The 24452-nt window shown below is 43.7% G+C and overlaps 1 protein-coding gene and 1 long non-coding RNA gene across 4 annotated transcripts in view; one reads left to right on the top strand and one right to left on the bottom strand.

Annotated features, from left to right (window-relative positions):
* The window catches only part of FGF13 (fibroblast growth factor 13), a 352169-nt gene that overhangs the window by 93994 nt on the left and 233723 nt on the right, over positions 1-24452 (top strand). The window lies entirely within an intron of this gene.
* The window catches only part of LOC123377308, a 39621-nt gene continuing 16615 nt past the window's right edge, over positions 1447-24452 (bottom strand). Inside the window, exon 3 of the long non-coding RNA XR_006582166.1 lies at positions 1447-1596. This is a non-coding gene — a long non-coding RNA (uncharacterized LOC123377308). The remainder of the gene's footprint in view (positions 1597-24452) is intronic.

Raw genomic sequence — 24452 nt, 5'->3', positions numbered from 1 at the left:
ATCTGTATTAGTGCTTAAGACCAAGAGATCTGCCACACTCGGGACAGAAACAAGTCATGTGCTTTTCAGAGACCCTAAATATCCTTCTTGAGTAACCATGAAAAAGAAACTAATAAATTCTTTTACAAATAACCATCTTGAAAATCCCTGAGGCTGCTCTAGTTTATGCAGAGAGTCAAACTAACGTCCGGCCAACACATAATCCACAGACCACAAAGGGTGCTCTCCACTCTTAGGGTACTGAATCAGGACAGGTTGGTCAAACCCAAGAATTGGGACCAGAATTTCAAGCCTTTCTGGTTTGATCCCAGCTAAAAGTGCAGAGGTGTATGGAAAAGAAAAACTAATTGATTACTCCTAAACAACATTGGGGGAAGTTGTTCCCTTCCCCCCAGTCAGCTTTACTAACTGTAGACTAATCAGCCCGTCACCAATTTTGATATTTATATTTAGCAAAGTTGGGCACTTAAATACTTCTAATTACTGACATTCTGACTCCTGGTTGGACCAGATGCCTCCTCAGGTGTTAAATCCAGTTGAGATCTGGATGTACTCTGAAGTTCAAAGAGTAACTTCCTTGGCTGTAGAACACACGTTTTTAGCCTTCTGAATAAACCATAGAGCCGAGGCATAGTACCCAGTAGAGAACAAATACTCTTCTATCTATGCGCCCAAAAAGTAAATGCTTTTGTGGACCAGATGAACAAATACAACGGGTCAGTTGCACTGAGCCAAGATCTACCCCTTTATTTGTGGTTCTGTAGCGTAGCAGATCCATTCAGATGAATGGAGTTAGTAATGTCCGTTTATTTTGTAAATATCCATGTTAAAGCTAATGCATGCAATATATGCACTGAGTCATTGTGTGCCCAGTTCTGCAGTGCTTTCCAGTTCATGTGGGTATTTATATCTGTGAAACATGAGTTTTAAATGCCGCCATTCTGATTTGATAGTGCTTTGTCCTCACTCAACACAGGACTTCACAAGGTCAAACACAGGTGAGAATCGGGCAGTGGGTGCATAAAAGGAACCCATTGCAAAGATAACTTTTTTCATTTATATTTCCTCTATAAATTTTCAAAATTAGGTAATTACAGTAATGAAGATAATGACTTGATTAAAATGGCCTATTGTTTAATGAAACATTTTCAGCAAACAGATCTAAATGTTTTTTAAATTGAGTTAGTCACAAAATAGCGTAGCATAATTACAAAGTGCATTTTAATGAAACAGCGTGAGTACTTTTGTATACATGCTATGCAGTAGGCTTATGACATTCTAATTTTATTGAGAATTATAACACATATATTGTCAGATTAGTGTTCCTGGAAGAGGCTGGAGTGGCAGACGTGGTGACAAAAGTCTCTTCTGAACAAGTACAGCATCAGCAAAGACAGTATTATGCAGTGTCTTCAGTGTCCTTAATAATAATGTATCTGAGGAAGGATCATTCAGTCTCTTCCAGTAGAGTCCTTGACCTCTCTACTGAGACTGCCAGCAAGGATGACAAGCATGATGGTGAGTTTTGAGAGCTAGACGCCTCTCTACAAGGCACTATACGGAGCCACATCTCAGTTCACGTTGGCCACTGAATACCTGATGGCAGAGGGTGAGAGTATTATAGACAATTTAGCTGGATTGGAACAGGTGATCTGCAAGAGACTGGTTCAATAGCTTGTTAACGATCCCCTGAGTCATTGTCATTTTGTTCACAATAGTTTTAATTGTAGATTGTTTTAATCCTTCCCCTTCTGTAAACTGAATTTAAAAGTATGCTCATCTCTGCCAATTCAAGAGTAAATTAGTGCAGGGGTGTTTCAGGTACAAATCCCAGGATTTCTCAATGGGATTTGTGTATGTAACTCCCATTCACTCTGATTATTAATCCCATAGTCCTATGATTTACCGTGCTCATTCCAAAATCGGACCTTCCAAACAGGGTCTGTCTGTATCCAGCTGGTGTTACTCAAGCACCCGGCATGCTGCAGGCATGCCAAATCATTTGCATTCCTCCATGTTAAGCACTTTATTACTTCTGACTTGATGATGATATAATTTTACATATCTGTTAGTTTATACAATTAATTTTCTTGCTGTAGGTCTATTTAGATTAATAATAATACTTAATAAGTCTGACATTTTATGTCTTGCTTTTCATCCAAAAACCACTCAAATGAGGTTGTCTCTGGGTTGAAATGCAGCAGCTATTTAACAGTGCACAAGCAGACTAATAAAAACCCTCTGCACTTTTTATCCAGTGATCTCAAAGCACCTTATACAGGTGGTTGAGTATTGTTGCTTCCATTTTATAGATAAGGTAATGGAGGAGCAAAGTGGTGAAATTACTTGTCCACAAATAGACAGCAAGTCAGTGACAGAGTTGGAAAAAGAACCTAAGTCTACTGCCCTGACCACCAGACTATATTGTCTCATTACATTACACTACAGTTCAGACAGACAGGGAAGAAAACTACAGATTCCAAGTTTCCAATTGAGTTTACAGGAAGAACTTTACATAGAATATAATTCTGCATTATTGAAATTTGCCCAGGATAGTGCGTCAAACAACTCTGTTGTTGTGAAAAGTGCCATGGGACTCATCAATACAACAAGTAATAAGGGCTGTTGTGGTTTTATGTTTCATCCAATAGGCAGGTTAGGCTGAATAGGAAATATTTTGTGTTCATATCTGAGATTTTGCTTTGACTTCTGATTGCAAAGCAATGCAACATTTTCCATTTATTTTAACTAAGCTTTTGAAACCATAAGAAATCCCTATTCTTTTAAAAAGGCAAAATGTGAGGACTGACAGTACGTCTATACTACCCGCCGGATCAGCGGGTAGCGATCGATCTATCAGGGATCGATTTATCACCTGTAGTGTAGACACGATAAATTGATCTCCGATCGTTCTCCCGTCGACTGCTGAACTCCAGCTTGGAGAGAGGCGGAAGCAAAATCGACGGGGCAGCGGCGGCCGTTGATCCCGCGCCATGAGGATGCAAATAAGTGATTCTAAGTCGATCTAAGATATGTCGACTTCAGCTACGCTATTCTCGTAGCTGAAGTTGCATATCTTGGATCGATTTCCGCCCCCCCCCAGTGTAGACCAGGCCTGAGTAAATGATCTTTGAGCACTGAAGTACACCAACAATGCAGCCTAAATTAAGCAAGTTGTTGAATGCCTACAAATCTGTGGTTGCTGCTCTAATTATTTAATAGTTCATTAAAGTTTGCGGCAGTCTAGGACTGCTTTGTTCTGTGACCTTTGATTGCTTCGTCTTTTCCATCCATGAATCTTCGGAAGCTATAAATGATGTTCTTTTCCCATCCTAGATATTTTCCCCTAGAGTGGTGGTGCTTAAAATGGTCTACTAAGGTGTGGGGTTTTTTGTTGTTGTTTTCCAGTTTAGGTTCAGGAGCCATGGGGGGAGGGGAGCCCCTTGTCTAAATTATGAGCCATTGTGAATTAAGAACGAGGGCAGAGTGTTGAAAAGAATTCATCGTTAATGAGCCAATAAAAGGTATTAAAAGGCAAATTGGCTGAACCTTACTGTCCTGCTTCATTTCCTTCACTGGAAGTGAAGTATTTACTGGAAAGACTGCCAAATGACAGATAGCTCAGTCCAATTGTTCTTGCAGAATGAAAGTAGTAAAATCTTGAACAATAAAAGCAACTATATATATTAGCGTGTTAGCCAATAAAACCCTTTATTTCTATTGTGCCCATTTCATGTGTGCGGAAAGATGGGTAAACAGCTCCCTTCAGAGCCAGTCTATTATTTTAACTTCTGCTTTTTCTTCCTTTTTTTATTTTGATCCCCAAGAATGCAGATATTGGCAAGTATTTCCAGTATACTCTTCGCCTTCTCAGCAGCTTGCCTGGGTCCAAGGTCCAGCTTATGCTACAGTGCCATGGCCGTTCTAGATTTAATTCTCTCTTTGTCCCCCACTGCAGGATAATTGCTGGGATACACAGTCCCTCCTGCTGAGAAGAATGGCCTGCAGCTTGCTAGTTCTGCTCTAAGATCTAGCCAGCTGCCTCTCATTATTGCCACATGGCCATAAGCATGCCAGTTTCCGACTGCTGTGAGCCAAGGATATTTTGGAACAGGTGATGGGCAAACAAGGGGTGCCTTGTAGATGGAATGCAGGAAAGCACTTATTAGGAAGGGCTGAGCTGAGGAACATAGCCTTCTAGACAACCAGATCTGTCTTCTGCATCTGGATCTCCGTCTTAGCAATGTAAAGGCTGCCCTACTGAACAGTGCCCGCTAAAGTGATTAATAATATACTGTAACTTTAAGTGTGGCAATGAGACACAGACTGAAACGGTTATGCTTATTAATCCTCACGCAGTGATATATGTAGTGAATTTAGAATGATATTTCAAAAGCCAAAGGAACTGATGACTAAGATACTTATTTTAAAGTTATCCGTGAATCTCGGTGCTTTCAATATCAATAGTATTTTAAAAGCCTTCACTGCCATTGCTCAAAACAGGCCTAAAAGTCCTAAATTGTAGCAGTGTGAGAAGACAAATGCCATTGGAGTTACTGGACTGATCTAATGTGCATCCTACAGAACCGAAAGTAGAGTTGGAGGTGGCGCCTGCATTAGAAGTGAAAGTCAATGAAACGCTAAGGCTCTGTTGAGGAAATTCAGACTATTTGGGTCGGGTTTAACCCTGAAGCGGCTGAATGGTTTTATGATCAAGGTTACTAAAAATATTACAGGATTCCCCACACCCTTCTGTTTGTAAAGAGAGGCGGATGAATGTGGTTTTTCCATTCTCCTCGGGAAAGGATGCCAGAGCTGATTCCTCCCTCCACCATTGATCTTAGGCAGGGGTACCAGAATTTGGCCAATATGAAGGTCTCTTTGGCAACTTGGCAGGAGCCTGCATTAACAGCTGTCCCCATCTCTGCTAGACAGGAGTAGCCCCTGGAGATCACTGGCCCTAGCCTGCACTTAGAGCTGGACTAAACTTTGATAATGAAACCTGCAAAATGTGTGAATCCTCATGGATGGTTACAGGCTTGGTTTGAAATCGGAACATGAGGTTCAAAAGGACCTTTCTGTTGAAGACTGGACTCTTGAGAGAGAGTAATGAGTGTGGTCTTGGGATCTTCAGGAAGCTTGAAGACTCAGCTGGGTTTTATCCTTCTTTGTCTGCCCCCAAATCTGTGTTGCCATTCTGTGGGGAGAGGGACCTTCCAGGCTGCAGTTCCTTCTTCCTCCCAGTGTTCTCGAGAGGCAGAACCTTGCCTCCACCCAGATTTTCAAGGGTAGCATCTACTCGCTCCTCCCACCTGAACCTTATGGAAGTCAGACAAGAAAACCAGCTCAGCTCCCTCACATATATCTGGGGGTCTAGAAATCCCGCAACCCCTCCATTCAGCAGCAACGGTTCTCATCAATGCTTCTGCTGGTCCCATTCTTGTCACTCCCCATTATCCTCACCCTATTCTGGGGCCTGGGGCGCTCCAGAGCGTATAGCATGGATGTGGCATCGTCCAAGTTAATGAAAGCAACCCCACTGTAGTGCCCTGAGGGGTGAAGTGTCCTGGGGTGGCACATTCCTCTGAAGGTGAATGGCTATAGAAGTACCAGTGCTTGGTCTTCTTCTAGACTCACCTTGTTATGGTGAAGTACAAATAGGAAAGGCTGAAAATGATGCAGTAAAGTGCACTGCAGCTCTTGTACTATGTGTGTCTGAAAGATTCAGCAAAAGCCGCCGTTCTTTTCAGGTGTAAGAGTTCTTATCGCCTATAGTCACGTGTAAACAGGATCAAGCTCTTATGACAACACTTATCTTTTGCCTTTTGATGGTGCATTTGCCATAGCTGACTGAGTTGCTACTATGAGAATAAGTTCAAACTAAAATGTTCTTCTGAGCCATCAATAATCTTCTAGAAAGAAATAAAAGCAGAACACACAGGTCTGCAGTTGCCAATTAAAGCTGCTCTTCCTGTACTGGCTAGGCTGTCGGGGTAGTGATGAACCCGCAGACATGATCTACAGACGTCTCTTCCTTACTGATTGTGGCACATGAAGGAAACACAATAAACGATGGTGATGCCAGAAGTCATCATTTGGGTTTCCTTTTATAATTGTCTATTGCATATGATTTATTTGAACTACTATATAGCTAGTGTTTTCTCTAGTTAGGTAGCTGTAGAGCAGGGGCAGCTCTAGGAATTGTGCCACCCCAAGCAGGGCGGCACGCCGCGGGGGGCGCTCTGGCGGTCGCTGGTCCCGCGGCTCCGATGGACCTCCTGCAGACGTGCCTGCGGAGGGTCCGCTGGTCCCGCGGCTCTGGTGGACCTCCCGCAAGCACGCCTGTGGGAGGTCCACCGGAGCCGCGGGGACCAGTGGACCCTCCACAGGCATGCCTGCGGGAGGTCCACCGGAGCCACCTGCCGCCCTCCCACGGCACGCTGCCCCAAGCACGCGCTTGGCGCACTGGGGTCTGGAGCCGGCCCTGCTGTGGAGATCTGTTAGTGATCAAACAGCATTGACTGAGGTGTCTGAAAATTCCAGATCACTACAGACTTACTCTGTAAAATACTGTTTATATATGCAGCATATTCTTAAAATATTATGTCATCCCCTCTTCTTGGATTTCTTTCTGTTTTTTAAATCTTAATGTGTTTTGTAGTATAGCTCTCTATCCTGCTATAGTCATTGCCAAAGCTACTAGGTTAATAGTGTTTGCTTCCTCCTATGCACTGAAAGTGCAAATGGTATTGCAGAGTGATGCCCCATCTTGTGAACCAAGGAGTGGGAACACTTGTTATAATCGCACCTGCAGTGGCTGTTATTGAACAGTGTTACTTGGCATTTATGCTGTGACTGAAAAACTGTAAGCTTTAAATGGTCTCTTTTCTCGTATGTTGATGGAGGTGCTAGCTATGAAAGCGGCATTGTATCTGCCAGCCAAGTGTACCAAGCTGTGGGTAGGAACACACAGTTCTTAACCAATATTTCAGTTGCTAAAACTGGTGTTTATGGGATGTAAAAAGGTAAATGTTTGCAGGGCCGCCCAGAGGATTCAGGGGGCCTGGGGCAAAGCGGGGGAGCTGCGATGCTTGTACCCACCCGGCGGTGGTCTGGGTCTTCGGGGGCATTTTGGCGGCGAGGGGCCCTTTAGTCGCTCTGCATCTTCGGCAGCACTGAAGGGCCCTCCGCCACCAAAATGCCACTGAAGACCCAGAGCGACTGAGGGGCCTCCCGCCGCCAAAATGCCTCTGAAAACCCAAACCGCCGCCGGGCCAGGGCTCGCGGGGCCCAGGGCAAATTGCCCCACTTGCCCCCCCCCCCCCCGACGGCCCTGAATGTTTGTTTGTTTGTTTGTTTATTTAAATATGGTATTACCCACCATATGTTAGGTGCTTTCCAAACAGAGCAAGACACAATCCCTATCCGGAAGAGTGGACAGTCTGAAAAATGGTACAAGTACAGTTTATAATCCTGCTTGCCTTATGTGTTGTTGGGTTGCTGGTCTAATGAGATCTGAGGATGGGTTGCTTTGCCTGGACATCAGTCACTGCCAAGACTAAGGCATGCTGTTGTCCGTTATCTAGTTGCAGCTCTTCTCCCTAGAGGCAAATGGTGTTGCGTTATGTACTGTGCACATGGGTGTACTAGGTACTGTATAGTATACAAGGCCCAAGCTGCCCATGAGCAGAACGTCCATGGAAGTTAATGGGAGTTTCACACACTGAGGGCCTGATCCAAAGCCTGTTGGAGCAATGAGTGTTTTTTCCAGTGACTTCAGGGCATGGGATCAGAGCCCAACTGCTTCTAGGATTGAGTCCAGGATCTGTAATACACTCTGAGCTCTTTCTGAATCGCAAGTTATGGAAAATAGTATGTAGCATTATTTTTAATGCTTTGGTATCGCTGTTGAGCTAATATTGAGGGATAATGGATAAATAGTTCTGAGCTCTTTCCGCAGCATTTATACTCACCAAAAATGTAGGATTTGCCAAGTACAGTGAGCAAAAAATTCATGTACAGTTGTTTGCTAATTCCTATACTTGACTCATATGTTCCCCTTTCAAATGTTCATAAATATAAGCTAGTACAATACTATGGCTGAGAATTCAAATGCATCAACATTGGGGAGTTCGACATAATGTTTCCTACACCAACCATAACTTGGCCACATTGCACATTTACAGTATGGCCAAGAATTAACGGCATATAAGTCATAGAAAATATTAATTGTACAATGGTAACACTGTGGGGTCCTAGCTTCGGACAGGGACCCCATTGTGTGAGGTTTTGTAGAAATGCAAAACGAAAATATGATCCTTGCCCCAAAATAATTCCTGATGGCACAAGGTTGCTTAGTGATAACTCTGAATTGCGTGCATGTAAATGTTCACCTGTGTTGTTGCATTAAGTCATGCCATTGAATTGGACTATATGATGTTAAATGGTGGGAAAACATTTTGTTTTTTGCCATGTGCAAAACTGAAGAGCAGAAGGAATTTTCATAAAACATTGGAAAATAATTCAGTCCAAAACAGGGATGTCATGGTTACAGGGCTAGCTGTGTCTTTGACCCCTCTCTTGTGTGACTGAGTGCACCCCTTCAGGTGCGCCCCTGTGCACTCACCTCTTTCAAGGTGGAATTCTGTAATTCTCCTACTTTTCAATATGGTCTCTGGGTTATAGTCCCTGAGTGCCACTGTGATTTCTGAGCAAGTCCGACTGGCTTTGGTCCTGCAAGTCTTCCCTTTGGGAGCTTTGACCAGCAGTGAATACAATGGCCAGCTCATTTTAAGAGAGCTAAGTACTGTTTAATCTTAACTGTAGGAACAGTAAAGCAGAGGAGGGAACAAAGATTTAAAAACATCTGTATGCATGTCTGTCTTGCCTAAGGCTCACCAACCCCTGGAAGCTTAGGAAGGCCCAGCTGCTTCAGACCACCTTGCAGAGCCTGTGTCTGGTCTTCATGAACAGTCCCTGACAACTACCTCTCCCCTTGAGTGTGTCACTTTTTAACCTTTAAATCTGTCTGTTCCCAGCCTTGGCAAGACAGCTGTGTAAATTCAGGCTGAAGCCAAGGAAGTGGGATATTCACAGTTAATAGTAATCACCTTGATGTAGTTACTAGGAGATTACTTATTTAGCGGTATTGTGTGGCCTTCCAGCTAGTTTCCTAACAGCCCCGCTATTAAAGCAAATCAACATATGCATGCAGTAAGCATTCCAATAACCCCATATAATCATTCAGTAAATATTACCATAAGCCGGTGACATACATTAGTCATAAATAATACAGAACAGCATTCTTAAATGATCACATATCAGCCCCTTGTCCTTCACAGGGGAATTTTTTGCCAAGCTGTTAGTGAAATGAAAAGAAACTGTTTTGCTTATGAAAGAGATGTTTTTCAAGCCTTTAATTACAGTGTTCACTATACCATGACACCACACAAGCGGAATGCTTAGAAAGTAAAATGGAGCCCACCTTTAGATCTGTATTCATTTTGGCTAAAGAAACAGCAATGGGGAAAGAGAGGTATTTATTTATATTTGCCCTCATTTCAGCTACTGCACCAATGCATTTATTTGAATGGACGATCATTAGACTGTACCTTCAGATGGCTGTTTTTCTGATTCTGGCACTGCAAGTGTGCAGAAACGGTGTGTGTCATTGTATGCCCTAGAGTGCTGCACCCTACACATTGTTTTATCTATTGAAGATTTGCTTAGCACCCACTTGGTTATTTTGGCATGATTCATTTTTGTTTAAACTAAGAGAGAAAACACTGAGGGATTTGAAGATCAAATCAACCCGCTTAAGAAGCTTCCAGAAATTCTGTGGACAAAGCTAGACTCAAACTAGACCGATACAGACTAGAACACTAGGAGCAACGATGTTTTGCTGTTTCATAGAATCTCAGGGTTGGAAGGGACCTCAGGAGGTCATCTAGTCCAACCCCCTGCTCAAAGCAGGACCAAACCCAACTAAATCATCCCAGCCAGGGCTTTGTCAAGCCTGACCTTAAAAACCTCTAAGGAAGGAGATTCCACCACCTCCCTAGGTAACCCATTCCAGTTCTTCACCACCCTACTAGTGAAAAAGTTTTTCCTACTGTCCAACCTAAACCTCCCCCTCTGCAACTTGAGACCATTACTCCTTGTTCTGTCATCTTCTACCACTGAGAACAGTCTAGATCCATCCTCTTTGGAACCCCCTTTCAGGTAGTTGAAAGCAGCTATCAAATCCCCCCTCATTCTTCTCTTCTGCAGGCTAAACAATCCCAGTTCGATTGTTTCCAGTTTCTGCTAGCCAACAGGAATCTCTAAAACATATGTTATTCTCAATTACCTATGTTCTACAACTCATGCTATTTAATTCTTGCATTTACTGTATTTTCAATATTTGGCAAGCCTATAGAATCGTAGAATATTAGGGTTGGAAGGGACCTCAGGAGGTCATCTAGTCCAACCCCCTGCTCAAAGCAGGACCAATCCCCAACTAAATCATCCCAGCCAGAGCTTTGTCAAGCCTGACCTTAAAAATTTCTAAGGGTATGTCTACACTACAAGACTATTTCGAATCAACTTAAGTCGAATTTGTGGAATCGACCTTATGAAGTCGAATTTGTGTATCCACACTAAATACACTAATTTGACTGTGTGAGTCCACAGTAACGGGGCCAGCATCGACTTTGGAAGCGGTGCACTGTGGGAAGCTATCCCACAGTTCACCGCACTCCCCGCTGCCCATTTGGAATTCTGGGATTTCCCCCCAATGCATGCTGGGGGAAAAATGTGTCGAGGGTGGTTTTGGGTAACTGTCATTATTGAACCGTCAATCACGCCCTCCCTCCCTCCCCGAAAGCGGAGCTTGATAAATTTATGACCAGGATTATATAACCGGGTTGTGTATGACAGCAGGGGACTGGACCGGATGCGCCAGGAGGTCCCTTGCAGGATATGTAATATGTAAAATCTTTGATGTCCTGAGACATATATATGCTGTGTCACCTTCAGGGGTGTCTTTAACTTCTTCCCAGGGTGCTTTAAATAGAAGATAAAATGGAATGAGTTGGATTAAAATTCCTTTCTCCTTGTTTCAGTTCCAAAAGGTGGTATTGTCCATCCCATCCTCTGTCTGTTCTGTTAGGGGTCAAATGGCTCTGAAAGACAATTTCCATACATTTCAAATTCACTACTGTACTTCTGATGCATCATCAATATATAGTGTGTGACAGGGCTTGAAGTAAAACTTTATTCTATAAATATCTTTCCTGGTTTAATAAAGTGAAGGACGAATTCTCTGCAGACAATTATACTGAAAAAGTCACCACTCTGAAACATCCAACTTCAGCAAAATATACATAACGGAAGCTTCAGGAGAGGGAACAAAATTGTTCTGATGGCTAGGTTGTTAAAAATCCCATCTCCATTTTGTGTTGTGTAGTTATTTTTTTAACATGAACCAGTTAGGACCTGATCCTAAAACCCCACACTCATTCGAGCAATTTAATGGATGTCAAGGGGGCTTCTCCTGGGAAGAAGCAATGCTCACAGAAGTGAGGGGCTGCAAAATTGGCCTCTTGTTTTGTTGCTTCACTTTTCAGTGCAATTCCTCCATGAAATGCAAAACATCTCTATTGATGTAAGACGTGGACACTCAAAACACAAGAGCACCATTCTCAGGGAACTTGAAAGGAATATAAAATAGAATGAATTCAGCTGTATCAATTGCCCTTATTTTTGGGGACCATCTTGCAGGGGTTTTTATGTTGTTTATGGGCTTATTCTCTTTGGGCCTTGTTCTCCACGTCCTAGTACCTTGTGTAGAGGTGGGGTGGGGGGGAATGTTGCCATTCTGATTTCTCATTTTGTACATCTGGAAGGGCAGTGAAGAATCAGGCTCTTCATGTTCTGCTTTCTGCTCTTGTCCCATTGTCCCTCTGTTCTGTCCAATGACTGTCTATTTGTTTTCTCCTAGTACACGATCTACATCTACTTCCCTTCCTGCAGCCAAATTCCTACTTCCGTCTTGAATCCAAGACCCTCTTGTCCTCACTGCTCCCTCATGCTTGCTCTCAACTTAGCCTCCTTCCTGGTCTACCGTCCGCTGCTCGTCTGCCTTCGTGAAGCTGTTGCTGCATGATTTTTGTTATTCTTGGCATGATTACTGCCCACACTGCCCTAGAGAGCTTGGGTCAGAGATTACCTCAGAGATCACTGCCGTCTTCCCTTCTGACCCTCCATGCTAGCAGTTCTAGTCTGTAATAATTCACCCTTCTGTCTCACAAGTGCAGCTTGAGAGAGTCTGACTCAGGGAATTCTTAGTAGTAGGCCCATTCCCCTGGAAATCGTCTTCTGGAAATATGTCTGAGTCCAAAAAGTTTCTGGGCATCCCATCTTTTTGTCCACCTACCTCTCATTCTGGAATCTTTTATATTCAGCCTACAGTCTAGGTTTTTTCAGTTTGTTTTTAAAGTTGTTATGGTGGAGTCGGGGGAGGAAAGGGACCTCGTATTTTGTTTTTAATCTATGCCTTGATGCTCATCACTCTTGTATCTGGGCACACTTCGCAAGGTGTTGATTAAAAACAAAAATGTATTTCTCAAAATACACGAGGGTTCTCCTTCGCCCCCTTGAGTTACCATGGTGATGGGTGTCTTCTAATTATTTAATAACTGTGGATATCCAAACATCATAAACATTTAACAAAAACAAATTGTTTATGGTAGGAACAACTGCATTATTCCAATCACAATGTAGACAATTTTTTTTAAAAGCTATCCACAAAGGAAGACCTAAAGCCAAACCTTTGCTAGCGATCACTGTTATATTCTGCAGGCCCCCTATAGCCTGGGACAGCGCAGACAACAAAAACTGCATTTGACATGGTGTGCAACAAGTGCCACTTATTGGGGAAACAAAGAACTGCATATCAGATTGACCATTATATCAGAAACAAGAAAATCACAGGCTAGTACTAGCAAGTCACATTCTGAGCCAGAGAAAAGAGGCAGTCTGAAAAGATCAGTCATATGTGTATGGCAGAGAAAGTATTGAACAAACCCCAGCTTACTTAAGTACCTGAATATCTAAGAGAACTAATAAAAGACCACGTGGTTAACAATAATATACTGCAATATACTACATGCAACAGAAAGTGGGGAGAGGGAATACACTGGGGAAAAAAATACCTCCACTCTCACAAACCAAGATGGAAAAGTACAGAAGTGATTTTGGAGAGGACAAAGGACACCTAGGTAACTAAAAAGTAAAATCCCTCTTAAAGCAAAACCACAAGAAACACAAAGACTCTCAACCGTCAATTGATCGACAGTAGACAAGGGTTCTGCTTTGTTACGCTCTTATCTAACTTATATATAGAGTCACTACAGAAACTAGTAAGAATATGGATTTTGGTGTCCTAAGCATGCTGATGACACCCAGCCATACATTTTCATTTTTTTATATCTGCCAAGCAAAAAGATGGTGTCTTCTCCCAGAAATGGAGCTATGCAACCTGCTGATTAGATTGCTGACATGCGCTCTGCCAGATGCTGCACTATCAAACCAACTGGAAATTTCAGCTAGCATAGCTTGTCAGCTTGTTTATTACAAAGCGTTTCTTGCAGAAAGCCATGCGCTGTACAAGCTATCAGCTGTTTTCCAGATGACATCTGAGGTGTTTCTATTCACCCAGAAATGCCTAAGCGGTTTGTGTCTATCTGAGGCACCATCTCTCTTTCCATGTAATGCCACGTCAGTTGCTGGTGTCTGAGTCACCTGACCTTACAACCTCCTGGCATAATCAGAAGAGGGTTGACAGCTGGAGCTCCTCCACAAAGCGTCCTTAGCTCTGGAATTGAGTTCCTGTCTTGGCCTGCCAGAACCCAGATTTTGTGTCCTACCAGGGGACAATGCAAAGCACATTTGTTCTTCCAAGTTGTAATTGGAGGGGGTTAGGGAACAAGATGAAGGATGGTCAGAGAATTGTGATGAGGAGCCTCCACTGATAGGAATATATGGTGCGTGGCTGTTTTTGAGGAGGTATGTTTATAATTTGTTGGCTGTTTTGATAGTTTGGTGTGTGCTTATTTATATATAATGTGCTTTGAGATAAGCACAAATAGAAATACATAAACGTAAGAAGCTAATAAAATAGATTATACTTTCTACTCTGCATAACAAAGCACAATGCCAAATGGAAGCTGTCTTATATTTATAGTACATTCTGAGACCTTATAAGCCACTCAGGAGATAGCAGCCTTTCTAATAAGATTAGAATAACTGTATGAATTAAAAGTGGTATATTTTAGTAGTATCTTTAGCTAATAGAAAGATCCCCATCTCAAGGAAGAATTGAAAAGACAACTTCTAAAATCTCTGAAAAAGGTTTCAACAGTTACTGAAATTCCGAGACACAGATGACTTAATTGGGCAACTGCGTCTTGTGTATGCTCTTATCAGGGATTGAAATAAATTGTGTTGCTTTTCAATTTGCATAATATGCTGCTTATCAAGTGCCCTACAGTTCATAGCTTGCATTTCACACTCAGTGATGCACAAAATGTAGCCTAAGGGCTTCCTCCTGGAAGGTGCTGAGTGCTCTTGGTTCCCCCTGATGTCAGGGAAAGTCGAGGGCACTCAGCACCATGCAGAAGTGAGCTCCAAGTGCTGATTGAGATTAGAAAAAAAGTGTTCAACGCAGTCTGGTTAGAAATCCAGAAAGCAACGGACAGGCATCTCCAGCACAATATAATTACATAACATCTACTTAGTAGGGCTCTATCATTGCTCGGACTCCCTGCCCGCCCCCCATTACACTTCCGTGCGGCTACCCAGAATCTTAGGCCCAAGCATGCAAGTGTAAGCTGGTGCTGCGTGACCACTACTTCCTCCCCTGATCCTAGGCAGAGCCAGGTCCGCCAGTGCAGCTATGCTAGTGGAAGTGGGGAGAAGGGAGAGAAAAATTCCTCTTTCCCACACTGCTCCTGGGACGCAGTCAACATCTCCGGGCTTTGCAAACTATATTCAGGAACCATATGACCCACCACTGAAGTGCAACGCTTGTGGGGTGGAAGATGACAAATGCTTAAATCGTGCAAAGAAGCTTTTCTAGGAGATGAAATAAGGACAAATCCTGTGTCCAAATTAAACTACAAAATAACGACATAAATATCATAGGCCCCAGGGCCGGCCCACAGCATTTTGGCACCTGAGGTGGGGATCTCAAATGACGACTCCAAGCCCCCTCGCATGGGCCAAAACTTTGAAAGGTCTCAATTCTGCCTTCTTCTTGTTCTACTCCTCTCATGGTCCTGCTCTGCTACCTACCCCAATAAAGGAGAACTAACAACTTATAATGCCTTGTTCAAAAATTTTAGTAACACTTAACTTTCAAATGCCTGAACAGCAAATGTAACTTTTTTTTATCTGCATAGTAAACACTGACATTTTTATCTGTTTGAATAATCAAAGTGCTGCTTTCTGTGCCTTCTTGGTTGCAAAGATTTGAACTGCTTCCTGAAGGTCCACAGTCTCGGCCAGCTCATGCTCTATTGAAATGGTTGCAAGGCCGGCCAGCCTCTCCTGTGTCATTGTGGAGTGTAGATGTGTTTTTATTAACTTCAGCTTGGAGAAGATGCGTTCTCCACTGGCAACTGTTACAGGAAGTGTTAGAAGTATGCGCAGAGCAACAAAAGCATTTGGAAAGAGGGTGGTCATCTTATTTGTGCACATATATTCCAGAACAGCCTTTGGAGTTGATCCTGCTGAAATGTATCTTGAAAGGGCTTTCAGTTCATCACCTGAATCACTCGCATCAATATCCCGCATCTCATCATGTGTCAACACTGTCTCTAGTGCCCTGCATTTCTGGTGTAGGTCTTCTTCAGGTATAGCAAGGAGTTTTGGAATATCCTACAGCATCCCAAATATACTGCCGTGTTCCTTGAGCTGCATGAAACGTTCTTCAACTGACTGTATTTCACAATCTAGCACCTGGTTGAAGAATTCAACTTTGAATTGTTGTTTGGGGTCTCTTATGAGATTATCCCCTTCCTCATAATCAAAATGTCGTCTTCTTCGGTGACTCTTGTATTCTTGAATGGGTGGGAAAATAGCTTCAGTGCCAACTTCTGTGCACTCTTCAGAATGTTTTGAAATCCCTCATCTGACCGGTAAGACTGTAGCTATGGCTTTGCTTTGTCCAGTTGTTCCATTGCTCCAGATATATCAAGGTCAACACCTTGGAGTCTCTTGCTTACAACATTTATTTCAAACAGTATGTCATGCCACAACACTAAACCACACAGAAATTTGAAGTTGTGTATGTTTCTGGTGATTCCATTTCCCTCTGCCACTGTTCTCCCACCAACAGTTCCTGTCATAGCATTATCCTCCAGAATGGCAACTATGGCATCATCTATCTTCCCAATTTGGTGTTTGATAGGCTTTATCGCCTCCACTCGACTTTCCAATCATGTGGCACTCAGTGGTTTCAGTGTCAGAGAGAGGATGTTCCCAGATGTTGCTTCAAAATTTGCCATCAATGAATTGATGCAGAGAAAAATACATAGATGCTTTCAATTACATTAAAAAATTTAGCAGCCTCACTAGAAGCTGATGCTGCATCACTGACCCCCAAGTTCAATGAATGAGAACTGCATGGGACAACAAAAGCTTGAAGGCTTAACTCTCAGATCCTCTGTTCTTTCCTCTCATGTTGGCACCATTATCGTAGCCCTGACCTCTCATGTCAGCTATCGCAATTCCCGTATCTTCCAGCTTTTTAAGAAGCGCATTTGTCATACCAGCTCCTGTAGTATCATCAATGTCAATAAATTCTAGAAAATGCTCTGACAGTCACCCATTGCAGGGACATTTTCACTAGGTTATGTTACAAAATGCACCATCAAAGTAATTTGTTCTGGATGGCTGATGTCAGGTGTGCAGTCCAGAATAACAGAGCAATATCTTGCTGACTTCAGATCTGCCACAATCTTCTGTTTGACTTTTGTTGCCAGTAACTGTATGATCTCATTTTGAATTGTTTTTTCAAGGTAGTGGTACATTTCTTGGGTGGTGACTCTTCTTAGATGCTCCTGGAGTACAGCATCAAACTCAGCCATCAGCGCCACAATTTTAAGGAAGTTTCCATTGTTTGGCACATACAGCTGATCTGAAGTGCCACACAGTGCTAGGCTTTGGGTAGCAAGCATTCTCACAATGGCAACGAGCCTTTTCAGAACATTTTGCCAGTAAAGAGATTCTGATGTAATCTTCTCTTGCTGCTGATCTGTAGAGGAGCGGCCTCACCCCTGCGGCGCCTCCTGCTGGTCTCTCAGGGAATTAGCTCGATTTCCAGCCCGGAGCGCCCTCTGCAGGCCGGTGATCTGCCTGTCCTCTGGCCCCCGTGTCCCTCCTTGGACCCCGGTGCCTCTTTAACTGGGGTGCTTCCCCCTGGCAGTAGCTCCTTTCTCTCAGAGTCTCCCCCTCCCCAGGGAACCCCCACCCACTATCCCCACTTGGTCTCAGTCTTGGCTACTGCCCAGTCTCCATCTAGCCCCTATTCACTGGGGCAGACTGCAGTATCAGCCACTCATCACAGGCAAAGGGGTTTGGACCTGCTGCCTTTGCCTACCCCTGGGCTGCCCTCTGCCACCCCCAGTACCTGTTGGCCTTATGCTAGGCCACAGCCTGGGGCTTTCCAGGCAGGAGCTCCCCAGCTCCTCTGCCTTTCCCCAGCCCTGCTCCATTCAGGTACCCTGTCTCTAGCTCCCTGCAGCCAGGCCCTTCTCTCTCTACAGGCAGAGGGAGACTGTTGAGCTCCTGGCTCCCAGCCTCTTTATACAGGCCAGCTGTGGCCTGATTGGGGCATGGCCCAGCTGCAGCCACTTCCCAATCAGCCCAGATTAGCAGCTCCCGGCCACAACCTTCCCCCAGGGCTGTTTTAAGCCCTTCAGGGCAGGAGCGAGGGACCACCCCGCTACACAATCATCTATGGTGGCCCTTAACTTTAGTCTCCTCTCAAGCTCCTTCCACCCATGGAATGCCCTCAGTTCACCTCATGGTAAGGCAGGTCCTGATAGGCCCGGTTCACATCCAACCGCAGTCCTCTGCAAGCCGCGAGCAGTTCCCATTGACTTTAATGGGAGCTGTTCATTTCCTGCTGGGGAGAGAACCTAGTCATTTTTCTTAGTGAAAAGTAACTGTAATATTTGATTTTAAATATATTTTTAATATGAGTTCTGCACAGACATGAGCCAAACTGAATTATTTCATTTACCGCTATATTCCTCTCAACTGAATTATGTGTAATTGTGTAGACATGGTCTCTTTAAATATTTTATAGGCTTGTATAATGTAAGACAGAGTGCAGCCTGTAGGGCCAGCAAGAAATATTACTATATAACTTAATTTTATTTCAGCAGTTTAATAATTCATTTTAACTGGATTATGAATATCAGCATGCGCACACTTAATTCGCATTCATAGTGTTGGATCGACGGTGTTTTTGCTGTAGCATTTTAATAGGTGAAACAGGGAAAGAGGGGCCTCAAAACAGCCAACTTGTGTTAGCTACTGAAATGTGTGGGATAAAGTTGTGTGGAAAGTGGAAACACATCAGGCCTGTTTGCTGCTGTCCATGTAGGAGAAAAGTGTGACTAAGCTCCAGCATCCTAAACAGCTGGGAAGCTGATATGGGAAGGATGTATTTGCCATTCCCCTGTGCTTGCCTAGCTCTGCACTCTAGCGGGAAGCTACCTGAGAGAGGCAGATGGTGGTGGTATCATCTACTGGAGTTTCTGTTCCACCTGAAGAGGCTGCTGTGGGGATGCCCTGGGGCCCTCATCCAGGAAAGCACATAAGCACATGCCCAAGTCCATCACTGATTAGTAAGCATGTACTTTAGTCTTATTGGGGGATTTCAATAAGACTTCAGCAGTCAACCTGTGGAACTCCTTGCCAGAGGATGTTATGAAGGCAAGACTATATATAACAGGGTTCAAAAAAGAACAAGATAAGTTCATGGAGGATAGGTCCATCAATGGCTATAAGCCAGGATGGGCAGGGATTGTGTCCTTAACCGCTGTTTGCCAGAAGCTGGGAATGGGTGACAGGGGATGGATCACTTGATGATTCCCTGTTCTGTTCATTCCCTCTGGGGCACCTGGCATTGCTCACTGTCAGAAGACAGGATACTGGGCTAGACGGACCTTTGGTCTGACCCAGTATGGCCGTTCTTATAGGTGATTACAAGAGTATTTGCCTATTAAACTGACAAACAGGGACATGTAGTGATGACTTAAGCTCATGCTTAAAGTTTATATAGGTGCTTGAGTGTTCTCTTGAATAGGTATGATTTCCTGAAGTGGGGCCTGACAGAAAGTGTCTTTTTGTCCTCCCGGGCAACATTGCCTTCCTGGCCAATGCTGTACCTTTTTAGGCTCAGTGCTGGGGGCTCTCTGAAACTCTCAGTAGATGGGAGGCTGCAGCCATCTTTCTGCTCCTGCCAGTTTAACCAGCATGCTTTGTGCCTTGGGAACTCTCTCGCTGGTTTTCTTATCACTTATGAATCTGGAAGTTCTTCCTCGATAACACTAAAGGTCACACCATTATGAAAAAGAAACTGAGAAAGTATTACTAGATAATAAGAGAAATGAGTTGCCATCCAAAAATATCTTCAGCCATTTTCAAGTTATGGTAGGTGGATGTATTTGGGAGACAGTAAAAAATTATTAGAAGTTAGATGCTACATTTTTCTGGTGACTGGTTCAGGTTCTGTAGCTGGTGATCAATGTTGTTGCTTGATCTATTCTAATATGATCTGTCACAATGAGAGAAGTAGCAACACTGCATGTATAAAATGCAGTACATCCAACACTAATACTTTTGTCTAATACCTGGTCTGGTTGAGGAGGGTTATTTTAATCTGTTGCTAAATTGCTTTTCATAAGCAATTGCCCATTTGAACAGCACTGATCTCTGCTGAATCTTGTCTACATCAGAGATTCTTAAACCACCTGGGTAGACTGCTGGAATCTGAAGTACAAAAGACTGTATAAGTAAAACTGTTTTCTGGCCCTAGATAACCTCTACAAGGACTGTGACAATAGATCATTGTAAAGTATATTGGGAAAGTCATTCACATTAGGCTTAATTTCATAACCTGACCTTTTGTGCTTCTCTTGCCTTTCAAAGTCATATATAACATAGTACAATGGGTTGATCTAGAATAAGAATGCCATGTACAACCCGTCCTCTCTGACTATATGTCCTACGTAAATGGCTTGTATCATGATGTAACCTTAACAGACTCTGATGTTTTTCCATCATGCTTTGATACAGGGGAAGTCACATGCATTATTCGGAAATTGAGCATTTTACAGCACATTCAGTTCTGAAAATTAGTGCTCTCTGGTCCCCAGACTGTCTTCAGCTACAGAGGAAATATTCCTCTATTTCCCAAGAGTGATAGAACTTGATATAATGCAATTTAATACTCTCTTTTATTTGGAATAGGTGTCCAGATTCTGCAGCAATTTCTTTCATTTCTCTGAAATGATCAAAGCTCCCTCATGAGAACTGAAGTATAATAGCTCTAACCAGAAGAACCTCCGTTAAAGAAAGGAGAGGGAGTTAACGTGACATAAATCAGCATGAGTTATTGTAGCTCAGCTTCCTGGTTTCTGGGTGCTTTTTTACTCAGAATAGCCTAACTGCTCTGCTTCACAACCTTCTTCGGCTACAGCTTCTGTTCTGGAGTCCTGTGCGGTGAGGGAATGAGACGCAGGGCCGGTGCCATTTAGGTGACCTAGGCGGTCACCTAGGGCACTAGGATTTGGGGGGCGGCATTTTCTTCAGCAGCGACCGCGGCGGCCGGATCTTCGGCCGCCCCGGTCGCCACCGGCATTTAGGCGGAGGGAGCTGGGGCAGGGAAGCGTGGGGAGGGCCGCCTGCAGCAAGTAAGGGGGGGCGGCATGCAGGGGAACTCCCCGCCCCAGCTCACCCCTGCCCCGCCTCCTCCCCGAGCACGCCGTCGCTGCTTCACTTCTCCCGCCTCTCAGGCTTGTGGTGCCTAAGCTGATTGCCACAAGCCTGGGAGGCGGGAGAAGTGAAGCAGCGACGGCGTGCTCGGGGTGGAGGTGGGGCAGGGGTGAGCTGGGGTGGTGGGGGGGTGCCAGAGGGCGGAGGGAGAGAGATGCCACGGGGGGGCACCTCAGGGCAGAGTAGGAGAGCTGCCACGGGGGGCGGGGGGGAGGCGCCTCAGGGCGGGGGCTCAGGGACTGGGGAGGGCGCAAGGTGGAAGTTTCGCCTAGGGTGCGAAACATCCTTGCACCGGCCCTGATGAGACGTTCCACTTTTTCCACCAATGCAGTTAGAAAACTCTCTGTTCTGGATAGGGTGACCAGATAGCAAGGGTGAAAAATCTGGATGGGGTTGGGGGTAATTGGCACCTATATAAGACACAGCCCCAAATATCGGGACTGTCCCTATAAAATTAGGACATCTGGTCACCCTAGTTCTGGAGCTAGTTTTTTTTAAAAATCTTTTTGTCCTTCCATATAAGGCATCTAGTCCGCTGGATAAGGCAGATCTGAGATCCTGATAAGTCACTTAGCTTCCCCCTCCATAATACAGGGCTATTACTAGATACCTAGAATGCTATGTAAGCGATGCATGTTCCTAACGTCATGTGAGAGTGGTAGAGGGAAGGCAGTTTCCCAAGTAATAGTGCAACTTCCTGGATTAAAAGCAAGCAAGATAGAGACAATTGGAGTAAAGCGAAGGCCAAGAAGGCCATAGATATATTCTGTGGGGTTGGACCTTTCTGATACTAGACAACCCATTTAGACTTGCACACGGAAAGAGTTGGTTCAATGCCATGCGACACTCCCAAGTAACTTTCAGATATATTTTTGTAGAGTCAAAGGGAATCAAGATGATGATAATTCAGAAGGCAGCAGGTCATGTGATCAGGTCAGAGGTCATTCCAGAGCTGCGTGTAACACTGTGGAGCTTCCAATGAGCTGAATGTTGATGCTGGAAAGACATCGTACTCGCATTTGGCGTGCTGGTCTACCACGTGGCCAGAGGAGTGAAATCTACTTTTAGCTAGGGCATCTGTCCCGTTTGCATCCAGTACAGTGCCTGAGACTCCTACTGCCAGGAAAATATTAATAGGGTGTGTGCTCTATTTTGAAAATTGGGATCTAGTAATATGTTATTACTTCCCAGATGTGCCTCTTAATAGATTCTCCTTATGGCTTGCCCTAAAGCCTTTGTGGCTCGGTAACGCTCACATGACTCCCCAGTATTTTGGTCCTCAGCAAAACTTTACCTGAGGTCAGTGGGAGTTTTGTTGAGGAAGGTTGGTAGGATTTGGACCTGGGAGGCTTGTATGAGGGAAGACTGCAGCATCAGGCTTAATCAGTAAACATATCTGCTCTGTGTGAGGCACAGAATAATAAAGGCAATATTCTCTCAATCTCACGGCAGTGCACCACTTCAGCCTTTTGCTCTCCCAGTGTGTGTGGAATTTTCTGTGACATCAGTGAGAAGCCCACATACGTGGGGAAAGTCACATACCAGCTTCGAGTAGTGCTGGGAAGATCTAGGAGGAGAACTTAGTTCCAAGTAGCCAATTTCATGCCACAACCTGCCCTTTTTGGAAACGACTATAATTAAAAAATTGTCCTTTCTATAGAACTACTGAGCAGGTCTTTGAGAGTATTTGAGCTGCGTTGGTTAGCTCTGATTCAGCATAAAGTTAACATGTTTGTGTTTTCTGATTAGCTCTCTTAATAATAAAATTTCTGGTGTGACTACTCCACATTTGAGTGCATACGAATGCCCATATTGGGTCAGACCAATGGTCCATCTAGCCCAGTATCCTGTCTTCCAATAGTGGACAGTGCGAAGTGCTTCAGAGGGAATGAACAGAACAGGTAATGGTCACGTAGTCCATCACCGCCACCCATTCCCAGCTTCTGGCAAACAGAGACTAGAGACACCTACTGCAGAACTTACTGTTGGCAAATACTTGCTTAAAATCCTTTGTTCTTGCAAACACTTATGCCCCCAAACTCGTTATCTAGAAAACTTATAGAAAGTGAACATGCAAGAAGTAAAAATGCAGCCAAGCAAATTAAATGATTTTATTTGAGCAAATATTCACAGAACGCATTTGCATGGGACAGCAATTTGCTGCATTATTGGGAACAATCTTAAGATCGAGAGGTAGAAACTCTATGTTACAATTCCCGCTCTGCCAATGAATGATGTGAAATAAATCAGTTTCCCATTTTGTACCTCAGTTTCCAAATTTGTAAGTGGGGTATAACAATACTTTCCTTTCTCAAACGAGTGATGGGAGGAATGTAAGCACTATAAATGGAGAATGATCAATTACTGTTGAACAGAGTAGTAATAAAGCACTTCCTTTAAGGGCTTGCGTCTCTTTATGTGCATGCTGCTGTGTTTTCAGAAGAGAGGAGGCAGTCATGAATTCAGCATTTTCCTGATGACTCCTGGCTTGTTGAGTCATCATTACCTTATTTAAAAGGACATGGAAGAAAGGATATCAAAAGCCTCTAGCTTATAATTCAGTATGTTTTTTTAAAAATAAATCAATCTGTATTTACTAATTATTAAGCATCTGTGTAGAGCCAGGCCAGAGCTGGAAACAGCAGAGTGATTTCACTAGCTAGTTTTATCACAAGAAAACCTGCAGTTTGCATATATTTTGCAGTGTATGTAGTTAGAACAGTCTGAACAGCTCTGCAATGACAGAAGCTTTATAACTGAACAAACAAGAATGAGCCAGTATTTAGACGTAGACTTCTTTGCTCTATTTCTAGAAATCTCAAAGCCACAGAAATTTAATAATCTGTGCATAACTAAAGGCTTATGAAAGATGGGGTGTTGCAATGTCTATTGCTTTGAATTTAAAGCTGCTTGATTCAACAGAAAAATTGCAACTGCATAATTGGTTATATAACGATTACTGCTTCTAATAATGCTGCTCACCATTTAATATAATCAAGTGCCTTATGTTGCACTTGAATTTGGGCAGAGCAGTGACATGTTATATAAAAGCACCCTCCTCAGCTAAAGTCTAGGCGACAGCAAATGTTTATAAGGTTGAGGGAAGCTATTACACAAAGACAAATATTTGCCTGATATAATCAAACTTCTCTTTTAAACAAAAACAGTGGCGGGAGGAGAGTAACTATGGGTCTGGGTAATTTTGGGGCTAACTTTGCAATAGTGTTTGGCAGCGCTTTGGCCAGATTTGGTAATCTGATTTGATGACCAGAAAAATGGGGAGAGAGATTTCTGGCGGGCTTGCATTTCAGACCTACCCTCAAACTGACAGCATGGGCTGCCTCATTAATCCTCGGCAAGAAATGAATCCAGTGCAACAGATTGCTTTAAAATTGATCTTGAAG

Source organism: Mauremys mutica, chromosome 9 (assembly GCF_020497125.1).
Source record: "Mauremys mutica isolate MM-2020 ecotype Southern chromosome 9, ASM2049712v1, whole genome shotgun sequence".
NCBI classification, from domain to species: Eukaryota; Metazoa; Chordata; order Testudines; family Geoemydidae; genus Mauremys; species Mauremys mutica.
This window is presented reverse-complemented; position numbering and strand designations above follow the sequence as displayed.